General features: G+C 48.4%; 1 protein-coding gene and 1 long non-coding RNA gene across 6 annotated transcripts in view; one reads left to right on the top strand and one right to left on the bottom strand.

The window, feature by feature from the left end:
- Positions 1-7,231: 7,231 nt before the first annotated feature.
- On the bottom strand, positions 7,232-9,815 carry LOC310832738. 2 transcript variants are annotated; one of them, XR_014558387.1, is made up of 3 exons: positions 9,691-9,815; positions 8,559-8,720; positions 7,232-7,601 (listed from the first exon to the last, which is right to left on the bottom strand). It is a non-coding gene; the product is annotated as an uncharacterized lncRNA (long non-coding RNA). The 2 variants fall into 2 exon arrangements; XR_014558388.1 differs by having other exon boundaries at positions 8,484-8,720.
- The window catches only part of GTF2IRD1 (GTF2I repeat domain containing 1), a 94,027-nt gene continuing 90,818 nt past the window's right edge, over positions 8,995-12,203 (top strand). Inside the window, exon 1 of one of the 4 annotated variants that reach the window (XM_083714432.1) lies at positions 8,995-9,292. The gene's annotated coding sequence lies outside the window, so the exon portion shown is untranslated. The remainder of the gene's footprint in view (positions 9,293-12,203) is intronic. The other 3 variants (XM_083714430.1, XM_083714433.1, XM_083714431.1) reach the window with 3 other exon arrangements.

Consider the following 12,203-nt stretch of genomic DNA (forward strand, 5'->3'; position numbering starts at 1 on the left):
GGAGGGGCTGCTGCTGAAGACTACCTTTTATTTTCTTTCTTCGCTCTTGTTTTTGCTCTGCTTCCATCTTTTGTATTACTTCTCTATTCAGGGTTAAGGAAGGGTTAACATGCAGGTGAAGATGATGGATGAAGGACTCTGTGTAAGGGGCAGGGAAAGGGGAGATCTCCCAGGGTGGGAGCATAGCTGTCAACTTTTCCCTTTTCTTGCGAGGAATCCTATTCGGAATAAGGGAATTTCCCTTAAAAAAAGGAAAATGTTGACAGCTATGGGTGGGAGGTTGGGTGAAAGTTGGGAAGGTTCACCTTTCTCTGTGTTGGTCAAGATAAGATTTATCTGTGAAAGAGGACTTTGTTTGTCTCCCCCACCCTTTCCTTTTGTATATAATTTTTTATTAGTTTTTTTAACATATCATTTTCAACAGTAATTAAACATACTTTTACATCTTATTCAAATTTTTGACTTCCATCAATCCTGTCTGAAAATTTTCAAATCTAATCTCTCAGTATGCATTTCTTACCTTCCCTATTACATTTCAAACTCATCTTTCCTTTTGTTTTCATTTAGATTTTTTTAAAAAATTGCAATGTATTAATAACAGCTTATAAACTGGAAGAAAGAGACCATCAGCCTCTAAAACAATTCTATTTCTGTGCAGAACCAGTTGCAGCACAAAGCACATTTCCTAAAAGCAGAGGAGCTGTGCAACCTGTGGCATGGACCTCTCTCCAAGCCCTCGCTCTTTTTGAATACCTCACAAAGTGCAGAACAATCCCAAAATCTTGATTCCAGCCCAAAGCCTCCTTCCTATTTTGAAGCTGATCTTGCTTCAATCTACCACTAGGTGGCGCTGTGGTCCTTATGGCAATGTGTTGAAATCCACACTTTCTGGATCAATGCGCCAATTCCCAGAATCAGCCTATGCCTCTCTTCCTAGCCTATTGATGCCTAGCAATTAACTGAAGAGATAGACTATCAGCGTGCCAAGGCTCCCTGTCCATTGCCCCATGCCAACCAAGAGTCTTCTTGTTATTTTGCTCCTGTCCACACTTCAAACCCTGTGTGAGTTTCCTCCCAGCCAGACAGAATGTCCTGTTCCTATACCATCGCTGCAGCACATCCCACCACTTGCCCTCTTCCCGCAGCAGTAAGAATGTTTGTGAACATTCTGGGGAGGGGGCGTGCAAAAGTGTTTGGCTTGGGGACGCAGGTTTCTTTATTGGATTATTATAAGACTTCAACATCAACTTCGTTGGACTGGTCATGTTGTGCGGATGCCCAATTATTGTCTTCCAAACCAACTACTCTATTCCGAACTTAAAAATGGAAAGCTTAATGCTGGTGGTCAATAAAGAGGTTTAAAGACCGTCTCAAGGCAAATCTTTAAAAATGTAGTATAAACACCAACAATTGGGAAACACTGGTCTGTGAGTGCGCCAATTGGAGAACAGTCCTGACCAAAGGTGTCATGGGCTTTGAAGACACGCGAACTCAGGACACAAGGGAGAAACGTGCTAAGAGGAAGGCACACTTGACAAATCCACACCATGATCAACTCCCTTCCGGAAACCAATGTCCCCACTGTGGAAGGACATGTGGATCCAGAATTGGCCTCCACAGTCACTTACGGACTCATTGTTAAAACCGTGTTTATGGAAGACAATCTTACTCGGCTACGAGTGTTTGCTGAAGAAGAAGAAGAAGAAGAAGAAGAAGATGACTAGAAGACTCACTCCCAAGTTTCAGAGAAGGCCAGGCGCAGTCTGCAGGGTTCTTGTTCCTGCTATTGCTTATTTTTTTAAAAAAGTGAAACAATGCATACTGTATGTTGCTTGATCGAATCAATCAGCCAAATGTAGATGAGATTGGGTGTTGTGACTCAGTTCTGCACCAGCTGGAGATGCATCGCCCATGTTTGGGTGGCTGGTGTTTGTGTCTGCGTCTGTGAGAGAGAGCCTGCATCAAGAAGTGCAATCAGCTACAGCACAGCTGGCTCTGGGTGATGACGAGACTTCTTTATTTACATTTCAATGCAGCCCCATAACCCACGTTCTGCCGATGCTGAACGATTCAATTGTAAAAAGCCATAAAAAATTAAAACCAAAGCTGCACACACACACACACACACACACACACACAAATCAGAAGGGAGACAATGAGCAGCATGGGAGTATATAAACGAGCATATTTTTTAAAAGCACTGAAACTATTAAGTTTAAATACTTAAAACTGAAAGGGCTTTTCTCAGCACCAAAAGGACCAAGTGAACCTCTTTTGGGAGGATTTTCCATAGTCAGTTTGATCTAGGAGTGCCACTGCAATTGCAGACATATATTGAGTCTTCAGCTCAGCAGGGTCTAAACCAGCCTTTGCCCACCTGTGGCTCCCTAGATGTTATGGACTCCTTATCGCCTCAGTGGTGGCTGGTGTCTATTGAGACTGGTTGGGCAGAAAGCAGGGAGGCCAACAGCAGGTGGCGCCATAGCCAAAGACACACAGAGCCAACCAGGAAGTCTTCACAGAGTGGCAGAAGATGGTGAGGGGTTGAGGATCAGTGCACAGGAACCAGAGCAGCAAGCCCCTCTGAAAGGAACAGCTTTGTTCAATTGGCATTGTGCAGGTCGGCTATGTAAATTGCCCTGTGTGTTGACAAATGTGTGTTTGTGTAGGGGTGCCATGTTGAATTGCTTGGCACCAAAACATCTCAGTGTGGACCAACTCCCTTCCCTCGTGTTCTTTACACGTTTCTGTGTTTTCGCAACAATGAAGTGAAAATATGGACGGTGTATACTCCTTTCCTTCGCATCCCATTCTTATTATAGTGCATCCTCTCTCTCTCTCTCTCTCTCTCTCTCTCTCTCTCTCTCTCTCTCTCTCTCGCTGTTGTTTTTCTTCTTTTTAAAGCACATATACGGAGCTTTAGTTCTGAGCAAAAAGTGAAAGGAAGGCTTTGGGGCACCCGAGATGCTGTCAGACTTTGCTAGAGGAAAGAATATGGCTCTTGCATTTAAACCGTTTGAAGTATTAATTAAAAAGAATTATGCACAGGATGAAGGATCTGAAGTGTGCCTTTGAATCTCAATAAGGCATCGGGATTACAAATAGCCAGGGGAGCTGTGAAAGAAGGAGAGGGAGAAGCAGGGTGGGGCGTCGGGAGGAGAAAAATAAAGCGAGCTGCCTGTCTTGGGAAAATCTCTTGTTGGAGATGAACAAGGATCCTGAGGGGAAAAAACATTCTGGACAACTTTTGGTGCTAAGGGCATGAGAGTTTGAACCCGGAGTTCAGAAAAGGTTGAAGGACCAACCATGTTTATTTGCTTTTATTTGAGATTATTATAGCCTGCCTTTCCTCCAGGGAACTCAAGACAGCAAGCTTCGGTTTTGTCTCCCCTCCATTTTATCCCCAAGACAAGGTTAGTCTGATGGTTAGTTTCATCCAAGGACATCTGGTGAGCTTTGTGGCTGGATTTGGTCTTCCCAATCCGTCCAACACTCTGAATGGCTCAGTCGGTAGAGCAGGAGACTCTTAATCTTGGGGTTGTGGGTTTGAACCCCACTTTGGGCAAAAAGATTCATGCTTTGCAGGGGGTTGGACTAGATGATCCTCGGGTACCCTTCCAACTCTATAATTCTATGATTCAGAACCTGTCTCCTTCCAAACGCCGTTGGACTCCAACTCCCATCATTCCTGCTGGCTGGGGCTGATGGGAGTTGGAGTCCAACACAATCGAGAGAGCCACAGCTTGGCCACTCCTGCCCTAATCTCTGTGCTGCACTGGTCAGCATTATGCCCACATTAAAAACAAACGAACCCTTCCCCAATGTGTCTTACAAGAGAATATAAGAATACGATCTCAGGGCCCCAGCAAGGTCTCTCCAGATCACTGCTTGCAGAGCACATTCTTGCAGAGCAAGCGTCAAACTCCTGCACACCTTGAAGTGAAGGCTTCCTTCACTTGCTTTCCACCACAGTACAAAAAGATGCTTTGGCAGGCTCCTCCCCTTATGCACTTCAGCCAATCAGCATTGAGCAAAGGGCTCTTTAAAATCCTGCCTCCCCAGCATCACATTAGCAGATCGTCTGACAAAGCCCAATCTGGACTCAAGGGTAGACCAAAGGACAGAGAAAAAGATAACAGGAAGATGCCAGAATTCGTGGCTCAGGCAAGGCTCATCTACAACATAATGTTACAAAAGGGTCTGTGTTCCTTTGGAGAACTGAGACGCGGTGGAGACTGTTGAAGCTTTAACAAATTGGTTTATTCACCTGTTTACACGTTCCGTCTGCATGAAGGGAGTCCAGATCTTACAGCATAATCATCCCAAGAGGGGTTTGTCCCCCACAGCGGTGCAGCTCTGGAATCCAAGCCATCTCTCCCAGCCAGCCTTCAGCCAGCCTGCCCAAGATGGATCCCAGTCTTCTTCCCAGAACACCCTGCTAAAAACTCTCTTTTCCTGTCACCTCGCACCCAGTTACCATGGTAAGCTTCCAAATCCCCAGCCTCTGTTCACACCTCAGGCCAAGCAAGGAGGACAGTTCTCTTGCATTGCCAGTGGTCCTGTCATGTTTCTTAATGGCCCTAGCTTTTGCATAGGCTGGCTCAGGAATTCCTCTGCAGCTTGTATTTCTCCCTACACATCCCAAATAATCAGAATCCTACCATTTATGAATTTCTGCTTGATCTGGCCAATGGTCCAACTAATCCAGCATCCTATTCTCATGGTAGCCGACCAGATGCCAAAAGGCAGGAGTAGCCTGGAAGGTTTTGCCGCTGCAGTGAAATGGCCGGAGGTGTCACTCTGTACAATGCGGCAAAGGTGGAACCAGAAGGCCACAAAGAATCACATTCACACATTGGAGGTGAAAGAAACAGACAGGATCTCTCCTCTCTCCCTGATCTTTTCCGAATGATATCAGTCTTCCCTTTGTCCATTCGCCCTCTAGCCCAGGCATGCCCAAAGTCCATTTTGGGGGCCTAATCTGGCCCGCCAATCGGTTTAATCCAGCTCCAGCGGCAGTTTATTTCCTGGGGTAAAATCCTGAAGAAAAAAACCAACTCAACAACTTCAATCAAAAGCTCAACAACTTTGGTCGGCCCTCACGGCCCTTCACTTCATCAAATCTGGCCCTCCTTGACAAAAGTTTGGACATCACTGCTCTAGCCACTTGTGGAAGCCCAAATTACTCCCAAGAAACTGGAGATGTGTGAGAGAGTAATTTATCCATTCTAAAAAGGCAGGCTTCTGCTTTCTCCTGCCCTGCCGCCCCTTAAATCTAAATGGAGATTTATTTATTTAAGAACTGGATCGAAGGAGGCTTTCCGTTCCAACTCCACTTGCGAGCCCTATTTAAAAATGGATCAATATCGGGCTGACCTCGGGCACGGCTGTACTGAGCCGCTTCACGGGGTGTGTGTCACCGTCTGGAAGGAGGAATCGCCTCCCCCAGCTGTTACTGCAATCCTTTGCTTCAGCAAGCACGAAATTGCTGCCAGACGGCCGTTGCGTATTACATTTCCCCCAGTTGCGACCCGTTCTGTGGGGTGTCGAGAGATGGATTTGCTCACAATGGAGTTTGCCCCAAGCAATAATGTGCCCCCTGTTACTCTCTGACTACAGTGGTACCTTGGGTTACATACGCTTCAGGGTACATACGCTTCAGGTTACAGACTCCGCTAAGCCAGAAATATTACCTTAGGTTAAGAACTTTGCTTCAGGATGAGAACAGAAATTGTGCAGCGGTGGCAGCAGGAGGCCACATTAGCTAAAGTGGTACCTCAGGTTAAGAACAGTTTCAGGTTAAGAATGGACCTCCAGAACGAATTAAGTACTTAACCCGAGGTACCACTGTACTTCTAACCCAGCACAGTGGCATAGCGTGGGAGGCAGGAGGCCGTGGCCCGGGGAGAAAATTCTGAAGGTGCGCAACCAGGAGCCCCCCATGCAGACACTGGCTTCCATGGGGATCCCCAGCCCAGCAAAAGTGGCAGAGCAGCTGACCAGGGGAATGCTGCTGTCAGTGCCCAGGCACATTCTGGTGGGCCCCGTCCCCAGCTCTCCGTCCTTCTCTTCTTCCCTGCTTGCCTGTTGCCAGGGGTCTCTGGGCCCCGGAGCCTGGCCTAGCAGGGTTGCCAGGTCCCCGGCAGAGGCTGGCAATTGTGGAGCCTCCGGAGGGCTCTGTCTGCCTTTCTTGTGCTCATGAGAGCACATTTCTGAAGCCCCTTGGTCTCCAGACTGCACTGAGGCCGGCTTCCTCGCTGAATGGCCACCCAGCCAGAGCTTGCTCACTTCTCGCTTGGTGTGCTGTGCTCCCCAGGGGGTGGCAGAAGCAGCCCAGGCCCACAGTGAGTGGGCACAGACGGTGGCAGGCAAAGAGCAATCCCAGTGGGGCACGAAATGGTGCCCCCTCTGTTAGGGGGATTTGCCCACCAAGGAAAGGGATGGGATAGGCTGAAGCATCTCACCTTGGCAGGCATTATATTAAAAAATATAGGTCTCTCCAGTGTCTGGCTATGATGCTTCTGGCTGCTGAAAGTTGGTGGGTTATGAGTTCTTTGTGGTGTAAGTGGGCATTATTGTCTTGGAAGATGCTTAGTAAGGTCAATTCTGAGGTGATTTCTAATACTTGCTTGGTTATTTTACTTATTTCTCGTATGGTTGTTGTCTAGGATAGTTCGATTTTGGGGCACTCCCACCACATGTGGAGGTATGTGCAAGCATGGACCAATGGTACCAAATAGTATGGGAAACAGCCCTACTAGAAAAATTAACCAATAAACTAAAACTGACACGGGGACAAATAGAAGAAGACACCTTCACCCTGGTATGGCTCCCCTTTATCACATACACAGCCCAACAAGACAACGACAAAAATCCACCAACAGCATACAAATCAGTATGGCTAACCTGATCCAAAACACCCACTCACATATGAAAACAAAGACCACCACAGCCAACCGCAAATGAATAACCACACCCTAGGCCAACCCCAACCTCTCTCACCAGCAAAGGAACACAAGTACACAGCAGAGAACTTGCACAACCAACGCTGACACCAAACCCTACATAGTAAGTAAAATAGAAACATCGCCACCTGACCCCACCCCCACCCATCTTCCCCCCCCTCCATCCACCTCTTTCCCCCTTTTCTTCCCAATGTCTCAACAAATGAAACTGATTTGTAAAAATGTTACATGGGGGGGGGGATATGAAAGAGAGACATTGCACACACTTTTGTAAATCAAGAAAATATTTAATAATAAAAGCAAATTGCCATTGATTTAACTCGGATAGGATACAGTTGACCTGGTGTACTTAGACTGCAAAACACTTTTGACAAAGTCCCTCACCCAAGACTTCAGAGTAAGCTTAGCCATCATGGGGCATGAGGAGAGATCAGTTGCTGGTTAACGAACAGGATGCAAAGGTTATAAATGAATGGACAGTTTCCCCAACGGATGTAGGATGTGAAGTTCAGCCCCATGGGATCTGTGCTTTTCAACTTGCTCAGCTCTTTGATGCTGGGAGCCAAAGGCAGCTGTGATTCAAGGCTGCTTGGGCAGGCTAGTCTGCACTGACTGGCAGCAGCTCTCCAGGCCACACTGAAAGCACAAAAGGATCCTGGGAAATGTAGTTTGCTCCACAGAGAACTACAGTTCCTAGCACTCTCAGCAAACTACAGCTCCCAGGATTATTTCAGAGGGAAGCCATGCGCTTTCACTGTATGGTGTGGATTTGACCTGAAGGTCGCATAGCCTAGCATGCTGAAAGCCATCAAAACATTTAGGGGAACTTTGAAAATCTCCTGATAAGGACACACTCCCAAATACAGTGGTACCTCGGGTTATATACACTTCAGGTTACAAACTCCACTAACCCAGAAATAGTACCTTGGGTTAAGAACTTTGCTTCAGGATGAGAACAGAAATTGTGCATCGGCGGCAGCAGGAGGCCCCATTAGCTATAGTGTTACCTCAGGTTAAGAACAGTTTCAGGTTAAGAACGGACCTCCAGAATGAATTAAGTTCATAACCAGAGGTACCACTGTAGACTGGGTATTGCTTATTTTACAACCTTCCCTCATGGAGTTCGGGACTACAACTCCCATGAGCCCCAGCCATGACTGATGGGAATTGTAGCCCAAAACGTCTGGAGGGCACCCGAAGGCTGCTTCATTGAATGTGTCTCTTGCAAGGAACATAGACTCATAGAACTGGAAGGCACCCCAGGGGTCATCTAGTCCAACCCCCTGCAATGCAGGAATCTCAACTGGATCATACATGGGGGGTGGCCACCCAACCTCTGCACTTGGGCGGATGAGACCTTCCTCCTTGAGAAACAGCCGGAGCATTTCCCTTCCCATCCTCTGGAGCTGCTTTGCGGGATTCCTCCGCTGAGCTGACCTGAAAACCCATAAAGAAAGACAGAAGAGCATTGCCGGATCAGGCCAGCAGCCCACCCTGCCCAGCACCCTGGCTCAGCACCTAGGTGAGGGAAACCCTCCAGCAGGATCCGTGCACAAAAGCAACTCTCCCCTCTTGGGGTTTCCAACAACTGACGTTCAAAAGCATTGCTGCCTCCGACCCGTGGGGGTCGCCCCCTCTGCAGCCCTCAGCCGCCTCCTCCTCCTCCACGAACTGGTCACAATCCGCCTTTTTAAAGCCATCCAACTAGATGGGGGCCTCTTCCTCTAAGTTCTGCTGCGGGGTTTTCTTTGCATCCTAGAAAATAAATTGGAGGGAAAAAAGGAAGCCTTTATTTATCTCGGGCAGAAAGACACACACAAACACGGAGAGAGAGAGAGAGAAAGCTCTTGCACGCCTGCAGTTTACAATTTGCTGCTGCTGCTGCTGCTGCAAAACTCACTCTCTCTCTCTCTCTGCCTGCTTTCCCTTTCCCTGCCTCTTAATCCTGTATGTAAATGGCAGCCAATGGATGCGGCTCTTGAGCGGGGCTGGGATTAGAGCCGGGGCGAATGGGTGGCAATCTTACTGGGATTACAGAACAAAGAGGCGCCCTCCCCCTCGCTCGCCTCCGCTGCAGCCCCCGGGAGGAAGGGGCTGGCTGCATGGGCCCCCCCTGCTCGGCCCGCCACCCCCCTCCCCGTAGCATCCACCCCCACCCCCGGGGCGCCCAGGGTGCCGATTACCCCCACCCCCCCTTCCAGTCCCCCCACCCTCCTCCTCCTCTTCCCTCCTCTCTCTCCTTCCTCCTCCTCCTCCTCCATACAGATTAATTCCACCCTGCAATCCAGGCGGGAGGAGCCGGCAACTGGGAGAGGCTGATCCCTGCGGTAAGAGTAACTTTTCTAGACCCCCCCCCTACAACCTACACCCCCTTCTACTTTGCCCTGGTCCGGATCCACATCCCACCTCTCAACCCCCCCCCCCCACGTTTGCTTCGCGAGCATCCCCCAGCCCCCATCTCCTCTCTCTTTTGCGCCTTGATTTTTGCGCGCGCGCGTTCTGCGGGCGCGCAGTTTTGCAGTTTGCGCCGGTCTTGCGGATGTTCCTGGTGTGGGGGGGAGGGTGGGATTATTCGGAATTAAAAGACGTGGTGCGGTGGGGAGGGGGCTGGTCTGCCAGGGAGGAGTTGGGGGGGGGAGGGCTAGATGGCCAGTCAGCCCTGATGTGTCTCAGGTGTAAGACATCGCAGTCGTTATTTGTTTTGTGTGTGTTTTGGGGAGCTTACGGTTTGCGTCTTGGGGTGGAGAGCAGGTTGCGTCCGTGCTTTTTCCTCTTGTCCCGGTGGGGGTGGGTTGGGGGAAAGGTAATTTCAAGCTGAGGTGCAGGAAATGTTGATGGTGAGATGGTTTGTGTGTGTGTGTGTGTGTGGGGGGGGTTTGAGCCTTCCTCTGGCATCCAGTCCTCCTCCTCCTCCTCCTTTGCGGTTTGGGAATGAGGTCAGTGTGGGGAAGCCAAGCTCTAGGAAAGTGAGTTGATGATTGACTAAGACCTTTCACCCTTTCTTTCTTTCTTTCTTTCTTTCTTTCTTTCTTTCTTTCTTTCTCCCCCATCCACATCACTTTGCTGCTTTTCCTGCCGTTTCTGGTTCTCTTCCACCCCCGCACCTACCTGGACTTGCAACAGCCATTCACCCCTCTCCCCTCTTCCCCAAACTTGAAAATTGGGAGCTCTTTTTCAGACTGCAAACACATCCAGTCTTTTCTCTTTTCCACTCGGCCTTTCTATTTCATGTCAGTGAGGAAGGGGAGAACTCAATGCGGTTTAACCATTTTGACACTGCCAGCATTCTTACTTTGAACAGCTATTTATGGCAATCATTATCACATTTTGAATTTCTGCTCCAAGTTCTGCCCCGAGTTGTTGTTGTTTTTTTAAGGGGCAATTCTCTATCTCTCCCCAACTCTAACCAATCCCTTGTAACATTTCTCTCCTAATCGGAGAGATCTGATTATTGCTTAAATTTTATAATAAAAGCACCCACCTGGATCCCTCCCAGCCTTCAAAAAGTAGAAATCCCTTCCCTCCCTGTGCGTGCGGCCTGCTTGCTGTTTGATTCGTGGGTGAGCAAAAGGCACTCTGCATATGCTCAGAAGCTTCGTCCTTCGGATGCTTGGCAGTTTAGCTCTGGTTTAAAATAAAAAAAGGGAGGTTGGGCTGAACTTTGGGTAAACCCTGTTCTCACCCCCAGCAAAAGGAAAAAGTGTGCTGGGTTTTGGAAGGTTCTCTGTTTCACTGCATTTAGCCTCAGTTATCCTTTCCGTACTTGCTGTTGTATTTACAGTACATTTTTTAAAAAAGGAGGACCAGGGCTTTAGGAGGAGGATGATCTGTATCCCTGGCATCTCCAGGTCGGGTTGGGAATATTCCCTGCCTCCGTATACCTGGAGAGCTGGTCTGACTTCAGCCCTCTCTGCTCCCCCCCCCCAAGACCCATGTATTTGGTGGGGTGGGTGCAGATTTATTCCCCCACCCCTGTGCATGTGACTGATGCTTTTTTAATATAAAGTAAAAAAGGGGGGGGGGGGTTGTACTGGTACCTCCAGAGTATTCCTGGATGACTTGGCATCAGCAGGGGCAGCCAGGCCTTCCTCCTGTGTTGCATCGATCAGCTTTGCGGCACTTTGCAAGAAGGCAAGTCGCTTTAAAAAAACAACCCCAAAACAGATTTATCCACAAGCAGGGAAGAGGCTGCAGCAGGAAAGTGTGTGTGTTTTGTGTGGATAACCCAGCACAGCAGTACGGCTTAAAAATAGAAACGGGTGGTTTAACCGGCGAGGCACTCCCTAGGTCTTTAAAAAATAATAATAATAGAAAACCGCTAACCAGACACAGAAAAATGTGACCATGCGCTTTGCCCTTTCTGAAGGGAAATTGCAGGCAGGGCTGTTGCGGAAGAGAGGTGCAGAGGGGGGGGCAGGGGAGAGGTTAAACTCCAGGTCTGCCTGGCAAGTTGCACCCTGGCAAAGATTTATTCCTTTTTTTAAAAAAAAAATGACACAGTGAGGAATTCGGTCAGGAAGGGCAACGTGCCGCAAGAGTTCCTGTCAGATTAAATTCCCCTCGGTATGTTGCACATGCCGGCACATTTTCCAGTTCAGGTTTACCTGTTAATGGAAAAATTGAACGGGGCTATTCACCTGTGCAGGTTCTGTGCTCGGTGGTGGAAATGGCAAGCAGGGTGAGGGGTGCGTGACAATTCTGTGCGTCAAGGATGATGGGTATATATTCATGCGTGTCTTTCAAGAGAGAGGGAGTGTTTTTTCCTGTGCATAAGGAGTCATGCTTGACCCAGAAGGGTACTCCCCCCCCCCTCCTTTTGTCATAGTTCACTGTGTGGCTTTGAGTGAATTCAGTTTGGTCAATCCCTTCTCTAAGGTGCAATGTCATAACCAAGCTGCATTTGTAAGAAACCTATACAGTGGTACCTCGGGTTAAGTACTTAATTCGTTCCGGAGGTCTGTACTTAACCTGAAACTGTTCTTAACCTGAAGCACCACTTTAGCTAATGGGGCCTCCTGCTGCTGCCGGGCCGCTGGAGCACGATTTCTGTTCTCAACCTGAAGCAAAGTTCTTAACCTGAAGCACTATTTCTGGGTTAACGGAGTCTGTAACCTGAAGCGTATGTAACCCGAGGGACCACTGTACTTTGGAACTCTCTGCCTATTGATATCAGGAAGACACCTTCGCTGTTCTCTTTTTGGTGCCTGCTAAAAAAAAAATTGATTAGACAAGCCTGTC

The sequence above is a fragment of the Podarcis gaigeae genome, assembly GCF_964106915.1.
Source record: "Podarcis gaigeae genome assembly, chromosome: 15".
NCBI classification, from domain to species: domain Eukaryota; kingdom Metazoa; phylum Chordata; class Lepidosauria; order Squamata; family Lacertidae; genus Podarcis; species Podarcis gaigeae.